At 40.4% G+C, this 21,601-nt stretch overlaps 1 protein-coding gene across 9 annotated transcripts in view; it reads left to right on the top strand.

The window, feature by feature from the left end:
* MKLN1 (muskelin 1) overlaps positions 1-21,601 on the top strand; it is a 335,447-nt gene that overhangs the window by 99,179 nt on the left and 214,667 nt on the right. The window lies entirely within an intron of this gene.

Below are 21,601 nucleotides of genomic sequence, written 5' to 3'. Positions count from 1 at the left end.
AAAATGTACCTTACAGATCTCTTTACTGAGCATAGATAAAACAAAAAAAGTCAATATTATTGAATCCCATCCATTTGCCAAGCACTGTGCTAAGTGCTTTCACATACATTTTCTCATTAAATGGTTCTTTTGTTTACTTACCACAGGGGAAAGGGAGATTATGCCTTGCATTGCATTCTTCTCCACCTAGAGTCCTTACTCCTCCCTGTCTGTGTAAGCCTTACGCTGGTAGCCAGGGAATTCAGTCTCAGGCAAAATCCATCCTTTTCACATCTCATCAAATCCATGGCAAAAATTTGGTTGGTTTCTCATTTCTGGGGAATGAGAGATGTGTTGGTTTAGGAAAAAGTGAATTGAACAGGGCTGAAGGCTGAATTCTCTTTAATACCACACTATGTACCCACATGGGTGGACCTACCTCTGGTGAGAGATCTCTCTTGTTCTGGCTTCTTTCCCAGAAAATCCATTGCACTCTTTGAGAACAAGGATCCATACACATTCAACTCTTTCTTTGATTTACTTATTTATCTGTGAACACAGGTCATTTACCACTTTCCTCACCTTTCCCCACTCCAAAAGAAACTTTCTCCTGGAGAAACATGACAGATCTTATCTGTTCCTGAGATTACCTGCCATTTTCTCCTCTTACCACAATTTGAAGTCTTGGACTCCACTAAGGAAAACATAGCCTAAGTAAGTTGCACAACCAGTGAGAAAGAAATCTTCCCTGGGCAATGAGAGGAGGGCTGACTCACTTTCTGAGCTCTTAGTAATGGCTCTCCAGCTGCTGACAGAGGCCCATGGGTTCAGCCAGAAGGCTGGCAAGGAACTCCTCCGTAACTGAAAAAAAGAGGCAATCAGGAATAACCAGAGCTAAATTGAGGCAACTGACCCACTGTAGGAGTGCTCCCAAGGGCAGTGGCCAAGTTGCAACACCTTGACAGTATAGAAAACTCACAGCTGGTGCAATCTGGTGGGTGATTGGCACCCAAAAAAAGAAGACTCTGGAAAAGGATGTACTTGCAATCAGCATGTGGTAACATTTTTATTCCAGGAGCTTCTTCTTCATTCTTTCAGTTATACAACAGACATTTGAGTGAGTGTGCTAGGCACTGAGCTGGAGGTTGGCACACTCCTTGTCCTCAAGAAGTTGACATTTTGGCAGAAAGGCAGAAAGAGGATATGCACTGGAAACAATAGGAGAGGCACTTAATTTAAGATTGGAGAATAGGGAGCGCTTCACCCAAGATGTGTGAAAGGCTTATACAGAAGGGGAGGAAGAAGGACACTCCAGGTGGAGGAGGCAGCAGTGCCAAGTCACAGAGGCTGGAGAGGACAGGTGGCTCACTGGAGAAGTAAAGGGGGTTGGTGTGGCTGAGGTCAGAATATGCAGAGGGAGGGGCAAAAAGTGATGCTGAAGAGGTGAGCAGGGGTCAGATTATAAAGGTGTGATCTTAGGTGTCATGCCAGAGGGCCAGAAATTCATCCTAAGGGGAATGGGAACCACTAAACGACTTTCTGTGGGGAATGACATGGCAGGTCTGCTTTTCAAGGACATTTTCTCAATGGTTGTAATATGGAAATTAAATGCAAGGAAAGCAAGCATGGAAGTATAAGGGCCAATCTGGAGGATCTTGTGATATTGAAGAAGAAAATGATGTGATCCTGAGCTACAGCAGAGGCAACAGGGATGCAGAGAAATTGCTTAATAAAAGAGAGAAAGAAGAGTTTGAGAGATACAAAGGAGTTGTACCAACAGACCGTGGCGATGAGCCACAGGTCCTGAAGCGCTCAGAATGGCTGTCAGCTTTGGTGGGTGGGAAGAGAGGATGAGTGCAGCCTGCAGCAGGAACCAGGGCAGAAACTTCCGCTGACCTGAATATCAGTGGAGAAAGGTCAGGGCAACTAGGAGTTGGAGAATTCCCAAGGTGTACCCCAAAGTAGTCTTGATGACAATTCTAGACCCCAGTGGTTAGAGAGGATGAAGCTCCTAACATACTGCCTGGCTTGGTAAGACTGAATCTGTGCAGGACCGAGGCTGCTGATGAGAGGTCTTCAGTACCTGCAACCAAGCAGGGCCTGACAAGCTGTTTCCATGGAGACGCAGTGTGCACGGGAGGGAGTGAGTAGGAGGACTGATCCATTCCAGAGCCTTGGGTCACAAGCTGTGGCAGGCTAACAGATAAACAGGAAAAAGATACAGTCCATCAGGAAAGGATGTTCAAAACTACTGGCACTTAATTGGGGTTGTCTCATCATAATTCTAGATTAAGTCTAATAATTTAAAAGGATTGAGGTAAGCCGCTTAATGATCCTGCTAGTTATTTCAGGTACCACTGAATGAGGACACAAGGAAGTGGATGAGAACTAAGGCTGGCTCTAAATGTACATCCATCCATCCTAGTCTTTCTACATCCCTGGACTCTAAGTAGCTACATATCACTTCCAAGTTCCTGGAGAAACAAGCAGAGATATGGGGAGTTAATCTTTTTTTTCTTTTGCCATGTTAATAGCAGTAACACACAGGAAACCTTTGGAGCTCTTCAGAAAACTCAGATGCTGGCAAAGCCCCAGATTGGATATTGTTATTAAGCAATTTGAGGAATACTCTGGACAGAGAGCTAGCAGCAATGTGGCCCCAAGTGTGTGTGTGTGTGTGTGTGTGTGTGTGTGTGTGTGTGTGTGTGTGTGTGTGTGTGAAGTGTGTGTGTGTGTTAAAACAGATATAACGCGAAGTTTACCATTTTGATCATTTTTAATTGTACAATTCAGTGACGCTAAGTGTATTCACAATCTTGTGTAACCATCATCACTATCTATTTCCAAAACTTTACCATCACCCAAAAGAAAAACTCTATAACAATTAAGCAATAATTCCCTGTTGGGCCCCAAAGATTTTAAACAACTTTATTGTGCTGCAAAAACTGCCTGTGAGGCAGGATGATGAATTGGCTGCTGCAAGTGAGAAAACGGGGCTGACCTGGGTTTAGTCAGTTGCTCTCAATTCAGCCTAAGGGTTTTTTTTGGCCAAAGAGTCCTCATCCTGTGGGAGAGCTTGTTAAACCTCATCTCTGGAGGGAAACTGGCTTTAACCATCTTAATGACCAATGGGACTTATTAACCTTGATCTTCAAGGTATTCAAATGGCTGATGGCAGTGCTTATTAAAAAGTCAGTAAAAATTAAGTCAGGGCCACAGGTCCTCATAAAGATCCTGCCAGAGGCAAACTTTGTTCCAAAGATAGTTGGACATAATTGTGAAATGAATTGTCTAGGAACCAACTTCATTTTAAGTAACCAAAAATGATAGTGCCTGGGGAGGATGAGACATAATTCTGGTTTACAACAGTAGAGTATGACCACAAGATCAGACCTGAAATTCCAAATGTCCTAGTCTCCTTTCTTTTACAAATTAAAACATTTAGTGAGGGTAAGGGTAAGCCTTTGTGACTTTGTTTCCTCATCCAGCATGTTCATGTTGTTCAGAACATGGTGCTTCTATAAGCTCAGTCTGGAGTTCACACATCCAAAGCAGCAATAACCCCCAAAGCCCAGACAGATACCTCACAGATACATGGTGTCAGTCATAAAGAGTGGAAGGAGGAAAAAGGAATGGGGATGATTTAGTGAAGATTGCTCCACTATAAACAGTCTAAACCATACGCCCAGTTTTGGGGACCAGAGTGAAACAAATACTTTAACACAACATTACTAATCTTGGGAACTGGAGCTCAGAGGAGGTTGACTGGCTTACTTAGTGTCACCCAGAAAACCAGGGATAGAGCTAAGAATTAGTACCTATGTATCCTGATACCTGGTCTAGTGGTTTATTTTGATCAATAACTGCGGTACTTTGTGGTTGGAATGTACAGGAGAGACGGTTCTCAGAGCCTGCCAATAAAGTATTCATTTGGGCAGGGGTAATCTATCAGCACATTTATCTCCAAATTCACCTCTAATTTAGTCTTCATATTGCACTAATTTTCCATCAGAACTCAAAGCTTGTATAGAAGCTCAGAAAAATGTTGTTAGCAGTCAAGAAAATGTTTAGTGCTATTAAGATCCTATTAGTAGATATTTCCAGAATGTAGTATGAGGAGCTCCACAGATCCTCTTCCAAGAAAGCAATCATAATGTGAAAATGATTCTTAAAACAACTATTTAGGGCCGGCCCCCTGGCGCACTCGGGAGAGTGCGGAACTTGGGTGTGCAGCAGCGCTCCCGCCGCGGGTTCGGATCCTATATAGGGATGGCTGGTGCGCTCACTGGCTGAGCGGGGTGCGGGCGACACCACACCAAGGGTTGTGATCCCCTTACTGGTCACAAAAAAGACAAAACAAACAAACAAAAAAAAACATTTAAAGTCTCTGGAAATTGTCCTAAGGGCATAGAACAAATGAAGAAACATTCAGAAAAATCTACTAAATCTTGATAAGAACAGTGGGAGTCTGTGGCATCAGAGCCACAAACTGTTCCCTCCCTCCCTGCCTCCACCCCAACTAAGTCAATGTGGTGGAAGCTCCAACCTGAGTGGGTGTGGCCAAGAAGACAGGTCTCCCTTTCCTCCCAGCTACCAGTCAAAGACTACAGTATCACCCTGGAAGGAGCAGGCCACCAGCATTTCCCATTCCCACTAGCTCCACGTCGCATGGCTAAATTCCAGGCAAATGCAGCCAAGAGGTGGGGGGCTCCATTTCTATTTCAAGCTCCCACTTGTAGAGTAAAACCTCTCCCCCAGGTGCAGGAGGCTGATAAAACTGGGGCCCCAATTGTCCTCACCCCAGCTTGCATGCAAGGCAGAGGTTCCACAAAGGGAGAATCAAGCCAAGAAAACCAGAGTCTACTGCCCCTACCCAGTATTCTGCTCATAAAGTGGGGGTATCACTCCAAGAGAAGTGGATCACTGTCCCTGTCCCCAGTTCCAGAGCATAGTCTCAGATGTTTTGCTCAAGGAAAGAAGCAAATGGTAATAACAGAGCTCTGAAGCTCTCCTCAGAACAGAGTATGGGGAGGAGAAAGCTGAAAGGAGTTCTTGAAAACAATCAGAGTTTGGTGATAAGTAAATAAGAGAAAGCTGGTAGCTCTATGAGAGCAACAAGCTAAACTGTAGGCTGGCTATAAAGAGAACTAAGGAAAAAGACAGCTAAGGAGAGCCCACAACCCTGAGGTCACAACAAACCTCAAAGACTGGCCTGAAAAGCTACCCCTGCAAAAGTGCTTTAATTTAATTGGATCAGACTGTGGAGCAATTTATGCTCCAGAGCATTGTTGAAAACAATATACTGATTGGCTGACAACTAGTGGAGCCTAACAGATAAGGGTCATACAAACAGAGGCAGACAACTTAACAGAGAGAGCAGGGATTAAGACAAAGAGAGCTTTGCCAAAATTATTGTCATCCCAGAGTGATTGTGCATATGACCAAGCCTGGACCTTCTGAGGAGCAACATGAAAGTTTTCATAATGCAGGGAAATAGACTTTACTAAAATAATCTAGCCCAGTCACCAAAGAAATAAACAACAACAATAAGCCCTGGTTTGGAAGAATCAGTATTCAGCATTGCTGCAATATATATTATCTAAAATGTCTATTTTCCAACAACAACAGAAATTGTGAGACATACAAAGATGCAGGAAGTGTAATGTGATCCATACACAGGTGGGAAAAAGCAGTCAATGAAAACTGTCTATGAGAGGGCCCAGATATCAGACTTAGCAGATAAAGACTTCAAAGCAGTTATTATAAGTATGTTCAAAGAACTAAAGGAAACCATGCTTAAAGAAGAAAGGTTTGATTACAATGTCTCATTAGATAGAGATTATCAATAAAAAGATAGAAATTATTTTTTTTTAAATAATGAAAAAAGAACCTAATGGAAATTCTGGAGTTGAAAACTGCAATAACTACTGAAAAGAAAAATTTACTAGAGGGGCTCAGTGGTAGATTTGAACTGGCAAAAGAAAGAATAAGCAAATTTAAAGATAGGTAGAGATTTTTCAGTCTTGAGAGCACAGAGAAAGAAGAATGAAGAAATATGAATAGAGCCTCAGAGAATTGTGAGATACTATTAAGCATATCAACATATGCATAATGGGAGTACCAGAAGAGAGGCAAGAGAGGGAGAGTGGGGGATGCAGAAAAAGTATTTGAAGAACTAATGGCTGGAAACTTCTGAAATTTTATTAAACACATTAATCTGCACATCCAAGAAGTTCAGCTAACTTCAAGTACAATAAACACAATGAGGTCCACACCCAGACACATCAGAGTAAAAATGCTGAAAGAGAAAGATAAAGAGTAAATCTTGACAGCTGCAAGGATAAACAAAGCAAAACAAAATAAAATTCATCCTGTACATGGAAACCCAAATAAGACTAACATCTGACTTCTCACTTGAAACAATGGATGCCAGAAGGCAGTGGGGTGGCATATTTAAATGCTGAAAGAAAAAAAAAATGAAAAAGAGCCTGTCAATTAAGAATATTATATCCAGTAAAACTATCTCTCAAAACTGAAGGTAAAATAAGGGCATTCCAAGGGAAACAAAATCTGGGAGAATTCATTTCTAGCTTACCAAGCTTACAAAAACCAAGCTCTTCCGGCAGAATGCAAGTGACCCAGCAGGTAATTGCAATCCACATAAAAGAACAAATAGCACTGGTAAATTTAATTATGTAATTATAAAAGACAGTATAAATGCATATTTCTTCTTCTTTTTTCTCTTAAATTATTTAAAAAGCAATTGCATAAAATGTATTTGACAAATGACAGCATAAAGGTGGTGGATGGGAGAAAAACTGTATTAGATTAAAAAATGACATGAGATGGTAACTTGAATCCACAGGAACAAATAAAGAGATCCAGAATGGTAAATGAGAAGTTTAACATAAACTCTGTATATACTTGCTTTCTTTTCACATCTTCTTTGTTTTTTTAAATTTATTTTTTCTTAATTGACGTATGATAATTGTATATATTTATGGGGCACAATGTTATATTTGGGTACATATGTACAGTGTGCAATGATCAAATATTTAAGGTGATGGATATGCTAATTATCCTGATAGGATCTCATCTTCTTCAAAAGATATAAAATCATATTACATAATAATTATAACAATGTATTGTTGGGTATGTAACAACACTATAAACCAACTAGACCTAACAGACATCTATAAAATGCTCCAACCAGCAACAGCAGAATATACATTCTTCTCAAGTAGATATGGACTATTGGATAGACTATAATCTAGGTTATAGAACAAGCCTCAGTAAATTTAAAAGATTTGAAATCATACAAAGCATAACTTCTAATCAAAATGAAATGAAATCAGAATCAATGTGATGAGGAAATTTGATAAATTCATAAACATGTGGAGTTAAACAATACACTCCTAAATAACCAACAAGTCAAAGAAGTTACAAGGGGAATTAGAAAATACTTTAAGATGAGTGAAAATGAAAGCAAAACATACCAAAATTTAGGTTGTGCCTAAAATGTAAATGTGGAGCTCTCTGGTAAGCTGGTCTAGACCTCATAGCCAAGATTGGAGATTTGTGGAGCATTTTTTCTCACCTTAAGCCCAAACCTGAATCTTGCAATTTTGCCACCCTCCACAGAGTGTGAAGATAAGAGAGCAACCAAGAGTATTTGGGAGAATAGGTGAGAACCAAAAGTTCACTATGGTGAAGTTCACCATCTGGATGAACTTCATTTCATGTCAGAGAAATGCCCTTTTAACACTGAGGCCAACCATAAGAAGGAAGGAGAGGAGAGGCTAGGGAAGGGGAGGGAAGATCTCCTCCCATATGAGGAAAAAGTCTTGGGTACTTAGTTTACTATCTCAACATCAAGAAATTAGAAAGGACAACACCAGAGAGAAAGTTACACTCAAGTGTGTGATCCTTTAACGCCCAATGACCCTACTTGCTGTAAATGTGGCCCTATGTCTGCAATCAGATAGTATTGTCTCCTCTTGCAGAATAGGAAGGAGAGGGTAGAAAGAAGGGTAGATGTTCTTCTCCTGAGACGCTCTATTGTCAGGAAGATTCCTAGCAGAGGTAAAGAGATGCAAGGAGTGGAGAAGATAGGGTCAAACCAAACCTGAGTGGAATGCTTCAGTGAATAAGAATGCTTCACAGTTCCTTGCAGATCAAAGACCCATTAGAGGAAGCTGCAACATTTCAAGATCTCCAAGTAAGATTTTTAACCCAGAAGGAAATTGCAGAATTATTAAAGCGATTTGTGTTTTATAGCAAGGTTACAATTGCTGGTATAAATGAAGTGCTTTGCAGATGAACTTCATCACCATCTAGAAGAGACACCACCTTAGTGACTTGCTTTCTGGCACATTGATTTGTAAAAGGAAAATGATCTACAGGGTGCCTTCGATGAAAACAGTTGCTTTCCCTCTATGTTTTAGCTCCCAGAAATGCAAGTCTGGCCTTTTAGTGCGATAAAGCAGCTCAAACCTCAAGGGAGAATGTGGGGGTCTTGGGGGAGCCGGTTGTAGCTAAGAGCAATGATTCTCTTACAGACTTCCTGCACTGTGGTTTTAGACCAATCACTTGGATTGTACAGAGAGGGGCTTGTCCATGATTCCCCTCTCCCTTGCATCATTCTAGAACATTCACAACAGGAGACATTACAGTATAATGGATACCCAGTATCTGTCATCTAGATCAAACAATTGCTAAAACTTTGCCATATATTTTTCACCTTTCCTAATTCTTTTTTTTTTTTCTGAAGTAAGTTATAGAAATATATTTCACCCCTAAATACTTCAACATTCATCTCTAAAAAATAAGCACATTTTTGTTAGGTGAACACAATTTCATTATCACATTCTATTACATTAAGATTCACATAGTTTTTCAATAGCATGAAATATTCATGCACATTAAAAATTTCCCTACTTGTCTTTTTTTAATTGTGGTAAAATACACATAATATAAAATTTACCATTTTATCCATTTTTAAGTGTACAGTTTAGTGACGTTAAGTACATTCACAGTGTTGTGCAACCATCACCATTATTTCCAGAATTTTATCAATATCCCAAATAAAAACTCTATACCCATTAAGAATAACTCCCCATTTTCCACCTCCACAAAATGTCTTTTAATTCTGGTTAATTCAAACAAGATCCACATATTTCATTTGGTTATTATATTTTTTAGGGATCTTCATCTGGAACTGCCTCCTCTCTCCACACGCACATTCAGTTTGTTTTCATGACATTGACCTTCTGATGATTCTGAGCTTATTGTCCTACCTTCTATATTTGTCTGGTTGCTTCCTTGTGGTGTTATTAAACTTGTTCTTCTCTTTTCTGTATTTCCTGTAAACCGGAAGTTAGATCTAAAGGCTTGATAAGAGTCAGTTAAACGTTTTGGTAGGAATGCTTCATAGATAATGCTGTGTACTTCCTACTGTATTCCATTAGGCTGTACATAATGTCTGGTTGTCCCAATATTGATGAGCCTATTACTGATCACTGGGTTAAGGTGATGACAGCCTGTTAAAAAATTGGTTTTTAAAAATGAGAACTTGACTACTCGTACTTTTTAAAAATACTTATCCCTACTTTAAATGTTCAGATAAAAGGGGCTCTGAGGAGTTGCCTGGCACCCAGGATCCAGTCTTTATCCTGTGTAAAGGATAAGAGGATAAACACTGAGGCTTTTTCTTCTTTATGGAGTAGACACAGGAGTTCAAGTTTATCTCGGAGGGTGATCAATCAGGGCAGAGATTTCTGGAATGTGAGGTCTAGCAGACACTATTTTTGCTCTGTGCCCAGGAAGAAGTTACTCTGAAATTGGTCATTAGCCAGAATTTAACTGTAGACAAATAGATCTTTTTGCTAACACTTACTAAAGACAGAACACTTTGGGAATTCAGATACAGAAGAATCTTTTATGGCAATTTAAATAACTCCTCCTCTACTCTCCACTTCTTCCCCTACCCCTGACAAATTACTTTAAGTTCCAGAATAAAAAATTAAGAAAAGGCATTTATTTTGGATGCAGAATAAACAGATCTTTAGATGTTTCTTGAGTACCATGTACATTTTAAATAAGGAAAAAGTATGTATCTGTTTTTTGTTTGATATTTACCTCTTGTGTTTTAGCTACTGTAAACTGAATAACTGATCCAGTGAAAAATATAAGCAACTGAGTTGAAGAACTTCATTATTAAAACTAACAATTTAGGTTTCTAAGGAAAATGAGTTAACTCTCTAAATAAAGCTTTGTTCTAAAGCAATTAAAGACCCATCTCAGTTAAACTTTGCTCTATATTTCTGGATCCCCAGAAGGGTTTTTTTTTTTTTTTTTTTTTTTTTTTTTTTTTTTTTTTTTTTTTTTAGTTATCATTACTTGTTTTTTATGTTTGCTTTTGTTTTTCTTAATTTGTTTTTCAGCTAGGGAAACTGTGAATTTTCTGCATAGTGGAGCAGAATTTAACCTTAGGATACTAGACTAACTAAACAATTTTTATTTTGCAACTGGAATTAGTAATACATATTTTCTCCATTCATTCTGTTATTTTTCAAGATTCTGGCTTCAGGGCTAGCCAGTTAGCTCAGTTGGTTAGAGGGTGGTGTTGTAACACCAAGGTCAAGGGTTAGGATCCTCTGTACGAACCAGCCACCCAAAACAAAAAAAAAGATACTGGCTTCAAAGTTACCAGTCGGGTAGGGGAGGTGGCAAAAATCCCTTTGAAGAAATAATTTTTCAACAATAGCACTCCCAGGGGACTCAGCCATTCATGCCTGTCACCTCCATTGAGGGTTACTGTGTGTTTGGTGACAAAGACCCTACAGTCGCTTACAAGGTGATAGAGTTTGGATGTGTTGTCCCCTCCAAAACTCATGTGGAAATCTGATCCCCAATGTGGCAGTGTTGGAAATTGATTGAGTCATGGGGGCGGGTCCCTCTTGAATGGATTAATGCTCTCCCTGGGGGAGGAGGGATAAATGAGTCAGTTCTCGCTCTATTAGTTCCCACCAGAGCTCGTTGCTTAAAAAGACCCTGGCACCTTCTCTCTCTCTCTTGTTTCCTCTCTCTTGCTTCCTCTCGCCATGTGATCTGCTTGTACCCACTGGCTGCCTGCCACTTTCTACCATGAGTAGAAGCAGCCTGAGGCCTGTGCCAGATGCAGCTGTCCCAGAATCGTAAACCAAATAATCCTCTGTTTTTTGTATATTACCCAGTCTCAGGTATTTCTCTTATAGCAACACAAACGGACTAACACACAAAGCCAAACAGTGTAAAGGTCGTCCAAACTTTTTTTTTCTCTTTCTTTTCTTCTCTCTTCCTTTCTTCTTCTTCTGCCTCTTCCCTTGTCCTTCTCCCTCCCTTCTTTTGCCACTCAGTAGCCTAGGCTTCCACACTTTGATGACTCCCCCCTATTCCCACTACAAAATTTCCAGAAAGATCTCCTGCTTTGCATCAGCCCATGGTATGTCACTGAACACTCAGTAGAATCAAAAGAGTGAAAGAATCTCAGAGGAGGAGGAGCTGTGCCTGGATCTATGTTCTGAATTATTCTTTGCCCAACTTCCATTTGTTTTGAATTGCTAGCTCCAGTTTCTAGTCCAGGCTCTCAAGAGTTCTCTAAGGATAGTAATGGAATTACTTGAACTATGCCTAGTACTTCAAAAAGTTTGGAAGATACTTTTTTACCCACAGTAAAGCCTGAACAGGTTGAGTAAAACAATAAAGTTTCTTCCTTTTTTTGGGGAGAATGGGGGACTGGAGAGGGGGGAGATCATGCCATACCAACTCATTGTGAAGACTGTATCTCAGTAAAAAAGAAGTTCTTATTGGTTGTGTGTGTTGTTTATAGGATAAAGAGAGTATACTGGAAAGAATATGGGTGTGCAAGTGAGGCCAGTCAGAATTTAATTTGTAACAGTAAGACTTGGGCAATTTACATAGCATCTCTGAACCTCAGTTTACTCATCTGTAAAATGGGCTAATAATTTCTATTGTGCAGGCTACTGTGAGGATTCTAGATAATGTGGGTAACACACTCATGAATACAATACCTAGTACATAACAAATATTTAATGTATTTTCTTTACAAGTGTAATTTATTTGTTAGGTAAAAATCTTTCAAAGCACATAGCTTTTGGGGGAAAAAAATGGATCTTATCATTGAGAGAAGAGACAGCAAAGCACTCGTATCACGTAGCTCTACATGGCCACACTAGTCTCCCTTAAGAACTTCTGTGAAAGTCTAAGGGCTGTGACTTGGGGGTGTACAAGGAAGTCCCACATCCTTTGTATTGATAAAGGGACCCAATCTTGAGAGAGAGAGTATGTTCCCCGACTCAGTTCCCAGTTTCCCATGGGAACTAATGGAACTAATGCCTTGGCAACATTTCCTTAAGCCTACCTGTTCCTCTGCTTGATTTCTATGTGATATCCATCAATAGGCCTAGGTTTACAGCTAACAGCCAGAAGCTATCTAGTGCTTTCTAGAGCCCTAGTTCTAGGTTCCTGCTAAATTTCATTTGGTGGAGAATCTTTGGAAGGATGACCTGTAGAATCCAGCTTTTAAGCCTGGTGTTCTATTGGGCAGGCCAGATGAACTTGGAATATTTTGTGTTAGGCTAAATTTATTTCTTATTATTTTGAAGGCAGTAACAAGTTGTTTTCAAAAATGTTTTCAATCAGCACATCTTTATTTATGGCCCTTAACACCCGGAGGCTACTTAAAGAAAAATTTAATTTTCAAAGTCTGGTAAGTAAACAATAGCTTCCCAATAACATCTTCAGGCAAGCACTCAAAGACCTCATTCTTGCCACAACGTTTGAGTCCCCCATAACTCTCTATTAGTACTGGGCTCAACCACAATATTTTATAATAATTTAAAAAATATTCCTCCAAATACAAAGTTGCTTACCAATTTAATTTTTTTTCCTTCTTCTTAATCATCATGTTTAGCACAAAACAAGCAAAATCAAGACAGGTTTAAATGTAGTATTATTTGACTAGACCCTAAACATATTAAATTGAGTAGCCTGTCTTGGATGTTCATATGAGAACTAATTTGGAGATGGTTATTCATTATTTTCCCAATATTATAAAAATGTCCAGAGGGGATGGTTAAGTGAGCAGAGGCTAGCTAGCATGCATGGCTTCTGTTCTGGGGGAAATTTTAAGGCATTAAATTTCACTCCAGAATCCTGCTAACTGCAGTATTCACTGAATGTTGACCTTGGTCTTGATCCTCTGAAGCTATGCACTCCAGAAATCTGCCCTAGCCTCCTTTCCAACTTGTGACCAAGAGGAAAGTTGGGAAATAGGATTGTATTAGTCCGGATAGACTAATTGTTCTAACAAATGACCTCAAATCTCAATGGTTTGATCCAATAAAAATGTATTGTTCTTGTCACAGTCCAATATGGACTGGTGGGGTGGGGGAAGGTGCGTGGAACGTGGCGATCAATTCTATGCAGTAATCAAGGCTCTTCCAATCTGTAGCTCTGTCTCCCTTGAGGTTCTCAGAGTCCCTTCCATTCAGCAAGGGGGAAGAGAGCCTGTGGAAAACTGCACAGAAGGCTTTTTATGGGCCAGACCAGAACTGGCAGCCATTACTTTCATCCACATTCCATTGACCAAAACTCAGTTGATGACCCTGCCCAACTTCAAGAGAGGCTAGGAAGTATAGTGTAGCTGTGTGCCCAGCTCATAGTAGCTTCCGCCACAACGGGAGACACAGAGTTTCTCAGGGCAGGGAGATAGTCCTGTTCTTGTGAATCATCAAGGGTGTGCAAAATAAATATACGATCCTATTTTCAGTTCATTTAATGCGTAGATCTACCATTAGTGTCTCGGTTGGTTTCCGGAAAAAGTTCATCTGTCAACATCAGCATCAACCTCATTATCACCACAAATTAGTCTAAACTGGAATTCACTTGTACATACATAGGACTTTCCAGAGTTTTGAGATATCTTGACCAAGCCCATGCAGAGATGCTGACTGTCAGTTTCTCATGCACTCAAACTTTACCCTTCTCATCAGGTGGTTCCCATTACAAAGTCTGGCAAGTAATCCATTCAAAGCCATGCGGAATATCTGAACCAAACTTTGTCACTTGGGAACCATGAGGAGAAAAAATGTGTTATAAACATGTAAAGAACTGTCTTCATATCTATCTTAGCCCATTCTGGCTGCTGTAACAAAATACCATAAACAGTGTGGCTTATACACAACATGAATTTATTTCTCACAGTTCTGGAGGCCGGGAAGTCCAAGATCAAGGCACTGGCAGATTCAGTATCTCATGAGAACTGCTTTCTATTTCATAGACAGCACCTTCTTGCTATGTCTGCACATGGTAGAAGAGGCAAGGTAACTCTCTGAGGTCCCTTTTATAGGGGAGCTAATCCCATTCCTGGGGGCTCTGCCCTCATGACCTAATCATTACCAAAAGGCCCCACCTCCTAATACCATCGCATTGGGGGTTAGATTGTAACTTATGAATTCAAGGGGGACATAAAATTCAGTCCATTGCAATACCTCTTCAAAAAACATTAAAAAATATTTTTGTCTTTTCTTAATCAATGTGTTTTTCACAGTTGTCATGACTCCGTTATTGCCTGTACTCTTTCTTCCTATTTCTCTCATTAACCAATTTACAAAGCCTATTTCGTTGCTCAGCCATTTCAGAAATACCATTTGTCTTCATTTACTCCCAGGCTAGCATTCCCATTGAGATTTTAGCTTCTTGAAATAATGTTTGCTCATCTTCTCATACAAAGAGGACGATCACATAGGCTGTGCAAGGTAACGGTGGAAAGGTCCTGATGTGTACTCTGTGCTGTTTTTCTAGTTATGGTGGTAACTTTTCACTGGTCCACCTATGCTTTCCTCTTATAATCCCAGTCATGCACTTATTATATGGCTCATGGGGTTAAAGGTGCAATCTTCATTCATGTATTTATTCATTTCTTTACCCGTCCATTCATTCCAAAATATTTCTTGAGTAACTACTATGTGCCAGACAGTGTGCTAGGTGCTAGAGTCAGAGCAAAAAATAATAGACATAAGGTCCCTACCCTCATGGAACTTATGGGAGAGACTAATTCTAAATCAATAATAATGCAAAATTATTCATTATAATTCTAACATTTGTATGGGCAGCTTTTTTTTTTTTAACCATGGATTACCTTGAATCACCTATTTTTTTCTTTTAACTAAAGTCTTTGTTCCTCTGTACAAACCAGCTTCTTTTCGTTAGGATAATCATTCATTGAGCCTTTCATTCATTCATAATATTAATTTATTCATTCGATATCACTGTAAAACTACTATTTACCAGCCACTGTGCTAAACTTTCAGAATATAAAAATGAAGAGATAAGATTCATGCCCTCAAGAATCATAGTCCAGTTGAGTAGACTGGCATGCAAACCACGCAGTACAATGTGACAAATGTCATAACGGAGAAATGTGCAAAGTGCAGTGGGACAAGAAAAGGAGGACCTAAATCTGCCTACATAGGTCAGGGAAGGCTTCACAAAGGAGGTTGCACTTGGACTGAGGTTTGAAGAGTGAATAAGTCTTTGCCAAGTGGACAAATCTAGGAAGGGCAGGAGATGGCTGGTTCACCATCCTTCCTCTGTATGACATTTTTATGGGAAGTGGCCCAACCAACTTCCAATCCTCCATACATCTAGGCAGGGCCAGGTGACCAGTTCTCATTAGTGGAATGTGATCAGAAGTGATATGGATCATTTCTGGGCTAGATTAAGGAGTAGGTGTGCCTTTTCTTCCTTCTCTTTCCCAGTTGCCAGCTCTGCAAGTGAATGACTCTGAAGCTGAGAGGCTGGCAGAACTTCAAAACAGAAAAACCCTGGATGGAAGCCTGCTTGCCATGCTGAACTGCTACATGGCTAAGAAATAATCTTCTATTGTGTTCATCCACTGATATTTTATAACTTGTTTGTTACAGCAGCAAGCTCTACTCTAATAAACACAAAGCATTCCAAGCAAAGTAAACAGTACTGTATATACAAAGGCTTACAAATACGAAGTGTCTAGCACAGAGTACATGCTCAGTAAATATCTGATTTTGCAGTAAGGGTGTCATGAGGAAGTACAAGTAATTCAATATTGCCAGAGTATAAAATACGTGACTGGTGGGAGTGAGGGAAGGGTGGCTGGGTAGATAGGCATGAGCCAATCACAAAGAACCTGAATGCCATGCTGGAAAATTTTGGCTTACTCTTGTAGAGAAAGGGAAGCCAATGAAAATATGAAAAAGAGAGAGGCATGATCACTGAAATAGCAGGAAACACCCAAGAATGTGCTTTAATTTCCTTCAAATGTAGGATGGTAATCTGAAGATGAAAGATAAAGGATTTTAGAACCAGAAGGCATCATAGTTGGGTCAAACTTCATTTAACAAATGAGGAAAGTGAGGCCAAGAGAAGTTAAGTATCTTTGCCAAGGTCACCCAACTCAAACTTGGCAGAGCTGGGGACTGGAAGGCTGGTCTCTTGCCGCCAGCCCTAGAGCATTGCTCTTTCTACTGTACCATAGTGCTTCAAAGCCGTGGAGACCAGCTGGTGTGCCTGGTTTCAGTTCCCTAATGAAGACATTGGGGATTTGCAGGCCAGCTGTTTTCTATGGAAGGCCATCTTTTCTGTAATTCCTCATCTGGCTTAAACCACTATTCTGGAAAAGGTCCATTTTTCAGCATCAAATTTCCCTGGAGGACAATAGGGAATGTGCTTAGTGGCTGCTGAGGTGCCCTTGCACTTTCTGAGTTTTTGTGGGGAAGATGAGAAGAAAGCAGCAGTGGGGGGAACACTGCCTGGCCCCTTGGCATCTGGGGACGTTGTTGGCTCTCTGAGAGTGACTGTGGTTCAGCCGGCCAGCTGACTGTCCTTCAGGGCTCAGATCAAAACATCTTCAGCTTGTCACTTTAAAGGGTCAACCACCTATGGATGACATCTTAATATCATTTCCTTTTCGTCCATTTGCTGCTTCTGGTTTTCATATACTGTTAAACTGATCCATTATTCATTATAATTATTTTTACTCCCTGTGTGACCCAAGGCAATATGACATAGATTTGTTTTCTAGTGGAGAGTAGGAGTGAAGGGACGACTGTGCTGGGGCTAGTCTCAGAGAAACCTAACATGTGTTCTGACTTCAGTAGGACTGGGTAGTGTGGAATTATTTTACAACTGGGGAAGCCAAAGCATAAGTAGGGGGACTTTGTCCAAAAATTTCTAAGAAATCTGGGGAAAAATGGATTTTTTTATTTTTATTTTTATTTTTTGGTCTAGAATTTTATAATCACCTTGCTCCTTGTCCTTGGATTGTATCATCTATGCCTCTCTTTCATGTTGCTTAGTTGGTAGCTCAGTTACTTAGGACGAGGTATTAACCAAGATGAGACTGCTGCCTCAGTCCCTGAGGTGTGTCTTGGTAGCACTCCAAGACATGCTCTTAAGCAGTGGAAAATGCCTGGGCTTTGAAACTAGAGAGACATCTGCCACTCACTAGCTGTGAGACCTTGGACAAGCTTCTAAACTTCTCTGAGCCTCCGTGTCCTTGTATGTGATAGGGGAAAATTACGTCCACTACTGAGGGTGGTTGTAGGGATAAACTAACACGTGTAAAGCTCCTTTCTTAGTGCTGGGCACAGAGTTGTCTCTTAAATTATTTCCTTTTTGGGCTTCTGAGGAAATCCCGCCAAAAACATATCTTTACTCACTCCACATCTCTGGTTCTGGTCAAGATGAGAAATGAGAACAAAGAGTGAACAGATGGAGACCAAAATATCATCTTTGTCTTATTTGGTTTGACCTGCCATAAGAAGTCACCATAGACTGTTTGGCTTTTAAACAACAGAAATTTCTTTCTCACAGTTCTGAATGCTGGAAGTCCAAGATCGGGTGCCAGCAGGGCCATGTTCTGGCGAGGGCCCTCTTCTGGGCTGGAGACTGCAGACTTCTCACTGTGTCCTCACATGGCAGAAAGACAGTGAGAGAGCTTTCTGGATTCCTTTTATAAAGGGATTAATCCCATTCATGAGGGCTCCACCCTCATGACCTATTGACTTCCCAAAGGTCCCACCTTCTAATATCATCACCTTGGGGGTTAGGATATCAACATATAAATTTAGGGGGTTGTTATTCAGTCCATAACTATCTTGATTACTGATAAAGCCTGTTTATTGTGGGAGCTAATGGGACTGCTAAACAAGTTTCACAATTAGGTGGAATTATTCATCCCGTCACAAGTAACGTTTGACCAGGACAGGTCTTTCCATGCTGAGGATGGCTGTTGGGTTAGGAAGGGGACCCTGCCCACAGAGGAGCAGAGCAAGGTGACATCCTCACTGTGGTCAGATATATCTAAGAAGCAGCAAGGCAGAGCTGGGCTGAGCATGCCCTGTGTAGTCTTCATTCACAAATTCACCAATCAGATTAAGACTCTCCTTTAAAGAGGGAGAGTAAGAGGAGGAGTGGAGGGAGCCAGGAGTGTCACACCTCCACAGGGAAGGAACCCTTAGAAGCATTTCCCCCAATATTCCTCTTCTCTTGTCCCCCCCCGCCTTCATTTTGTGCCTGTTACTTTGCAGCCACCCCACTCATGGAGGACACAGGTGCCAGTGCAGAGCTGAGGGCAGCCTCAGAGCACAAAAGGTTGGGAGCAGAGTGTGGGTGATGGAGGGAGAGGCTGGATTGAGTCATTGATAGAGAAATAGAGGTGGGCACTCCAATCCAGAAAGAAAGTCCAAATTCAGAGTCGAGGGTTAGAGGTCTGAAGGGAGTGTCAGTGCTCAGAGAACTGTTCTAGAAAGGAGGGCAAGGGAGGTGCATAATTGGAATTTCCAGGCATGGAGGAACATACTAAGACCAAATCCCAAGAGGATGCGTGGGCAGCAGGGTTCCAGTGGTACTCGGATCTGCCCAATGAGCCTCAGAGCTGTATCTCCTGGGATGAGCCTCAATCATAGCATCGAGTTATACACTATCTGCTCCAGTTTTTAATCTTTAAAATATACTCATATTTGTGATTATAAAAATGATGCATGCTAAATATGAAAAATTCAGAAATACAGACAGGTATAAAGAAGAAAACAGAAATAACCTATAATCTTACCTAAGGAAAAACTAATGTTAACTTTGACTATAATTCTCTATTCAGTCTTTATTCTATGCATATCATCACGCAGATAAGATGGTTCTATATATACATTTTAATTTTGCATGCTGAATTTTTTACTTAATATTATAATCATTTCTCCATGTTATTAAAAGTCCTTAGTAATTAAACATCATTTAAAATGACATTTTCCTTTTTAAGCATGAATCTCTACCAATTGATGAAAATTCTGAGAGACGAAAGAGACTTTCTTCTAAGTATTTACCTTATTTCAGGTTGGTTAACAGGGCTTTCCCAAAGGTCAGGGCCCTCCAGGGGCCTGCACATGATAACCACTGCGCAGGAATTGATCTCCTGGAGATTTCTCACATTTCTAACAATTGATGACATAGGGTGATCAGAAGAGGCAGCCCATCAACACTATTGCAAATATGACAATTCAAAGCACAGGCTTTTTTTATACACCACGTCATTGTTATAGACTCAAAAGAATTACTGTGCTAGTCTGCTAGGGCTGCCATAACAAAATTCCACAGATTGGGTGGCTGAAACAACAGACAGTTATTTCTCAAGTCCTGGAGGCTGGAAGTCCAAGGTCAAAGTGTTGGCAGGTTTGGTTTCTTCTGAGGCCCCTCACCTTGGATTGTATGTGCCGCCTTCTTGCTGTGTTTTCACATGGTCTTTCCTGCAGGTGGGCACAGCCATGTTGCCTCTGCGTCCAAAGTTCCTCTTAAGGACAATAGTTATATTTAACTAGAGCCCACCCTAAAGGCCTCATTTTAATTTAATTACTTCTTTAAAGACCTTGTCTCCAAATATGATTGCATTCTGAGGTACTGGAGGTTAGGATTTCAACATATGATGTTGGGGAGGGAGCATAATTCAGCTCATAACAACCACACTTTTTAAAGAAGCCATGAGTGGCTGGGGACTCTAGATTTGAGGAAAAGAGTAGCCATAAGACATACTAGTAAACAAATACTTCATCTCCTAGAAAGATAGTGACATCACTACTGTAAGTGTCTAGCAGGAGTCTGCCTTTCCCAGCATGCAACAAGTCACCAACTGCACAACTCACCAATTTCCTGAAAGACAAGATGCTTCAGTCTCCAGAGAAATTAGTGGAATTGCCCTGTGACTAGAGTGCCCAGGAGGGCTATAAAGAATTTTCAGAGGTCTGAGAGACATATCATCTACATTGCACTCTCTTGAAGGCTGGGCTTCTCAAAGGGCTTCTGCGCCTTTATTTATATTTTTCTTATGTCTGGACACTAGAGTGTATTGCATATTTTCTTACATGTGGTAATTTATTATTATAGTACTCGTAATCCCATTTCATATATGCTTATTTTTTCTCCCTATCATAAAGAGTATGGGACATTATTGAAATTTAAAAGGGAGACCTCTCCAGGCCTTTCTTTCAAGGTTTCAAATTTGTGAATGCAACTTGTAAGTTGTACTACCCTTTTCCAAGCATTCCAGTTTCCTCCCTCTGATGCCTCCCTCTATTGGACAATTATACCTCTTCACCTTGCTGTGTTAGCCAATAAAATGTGGGTGGAGATGATGTGTGTTGATTTGGGGCAAAGTGTGTTTCACCATCTTTCTTTTCACTCTCTGTGACAACCAGTGATGTTGTAGATGATAGCTGCTCCATCAGTCTGGGTCTTGGAGTGAAGATAAACTGGAGCAGAGTCACAGCTGACTTGTATTGGTTAAGTAGCATGAATCAGATATAAACTGTTGTTGTAACTGAGATTTGGGGGTCATTAGTTCATTAGCAGCATAACCCTAATTTCCTGGTTAATATGCCACGATAGAATATCATTTCTTTCACAAAATACAGTAAAGAATAACTTTCAGTGACTCTATCTGACTTTTAAATGAGGGTTACCACAAAGGTGACAAGCCTAGATATAGATGCTGACCGGTAGGTTAAAGTCACTTTCTAACTATATGACCTGCTTCTGTATACCGGCCTCATTCCTCACGTGGTTCAAATTTATGCTTCAATGACTTCATGACATGGATCTTTTAAGTCATTGAAGAAAAGTCAAATATCAGGGGGCTACTATATTTGTGCTCAATGGATGCACAGTAAATTCTTATGGAATATTTAATAAGTGGGTAAACAGTTACTGGACTATGATCCATCTGGCCATTCCCTTCTTTTTTCTTCTTTTGGGACCATTTTTCTTTAGTCTTTTTCTCTTCCCCCTTCCTTTTCCTTCTTTATCTTTTATTGTTTTCCCTTCTTTATAATCCAGGTGATCCCAGTAATAACTAGCTGTTACTGATTGAGTTAGTTGAAGTAGGGGCCAAATTCCAAGGGCCTTGAATGAAAAGCTTATCCAGCCTTGAAGACAGGATCCAGGTATCCTTTTACCATTGATAATCCCTTAGTTCAGGTGCTCATTAGCCTCATTTGAACCATTTAAATTATAGAGTAGTAGTGGTGGTGGCAAA

Source organism: Cynocephalus volans, chromosome 6 (genome assembly GCF_027409185.1).
Source record: "Cynocephalus volans isolate mCynVol1 chromosome 6, mCynVol1.pri, whole genome shotgun sequence".
NCBI lineage: Eukaryota > Metazoa > Chordata > Mammalia > Dermoptera > Cynocephalidae > Cynocephalus > Cynocephalus volans.
Note: the sequence above shows the minus strand (reverse complement) of the source record. Positions and strands in the feature narration are given on the sequence as shown.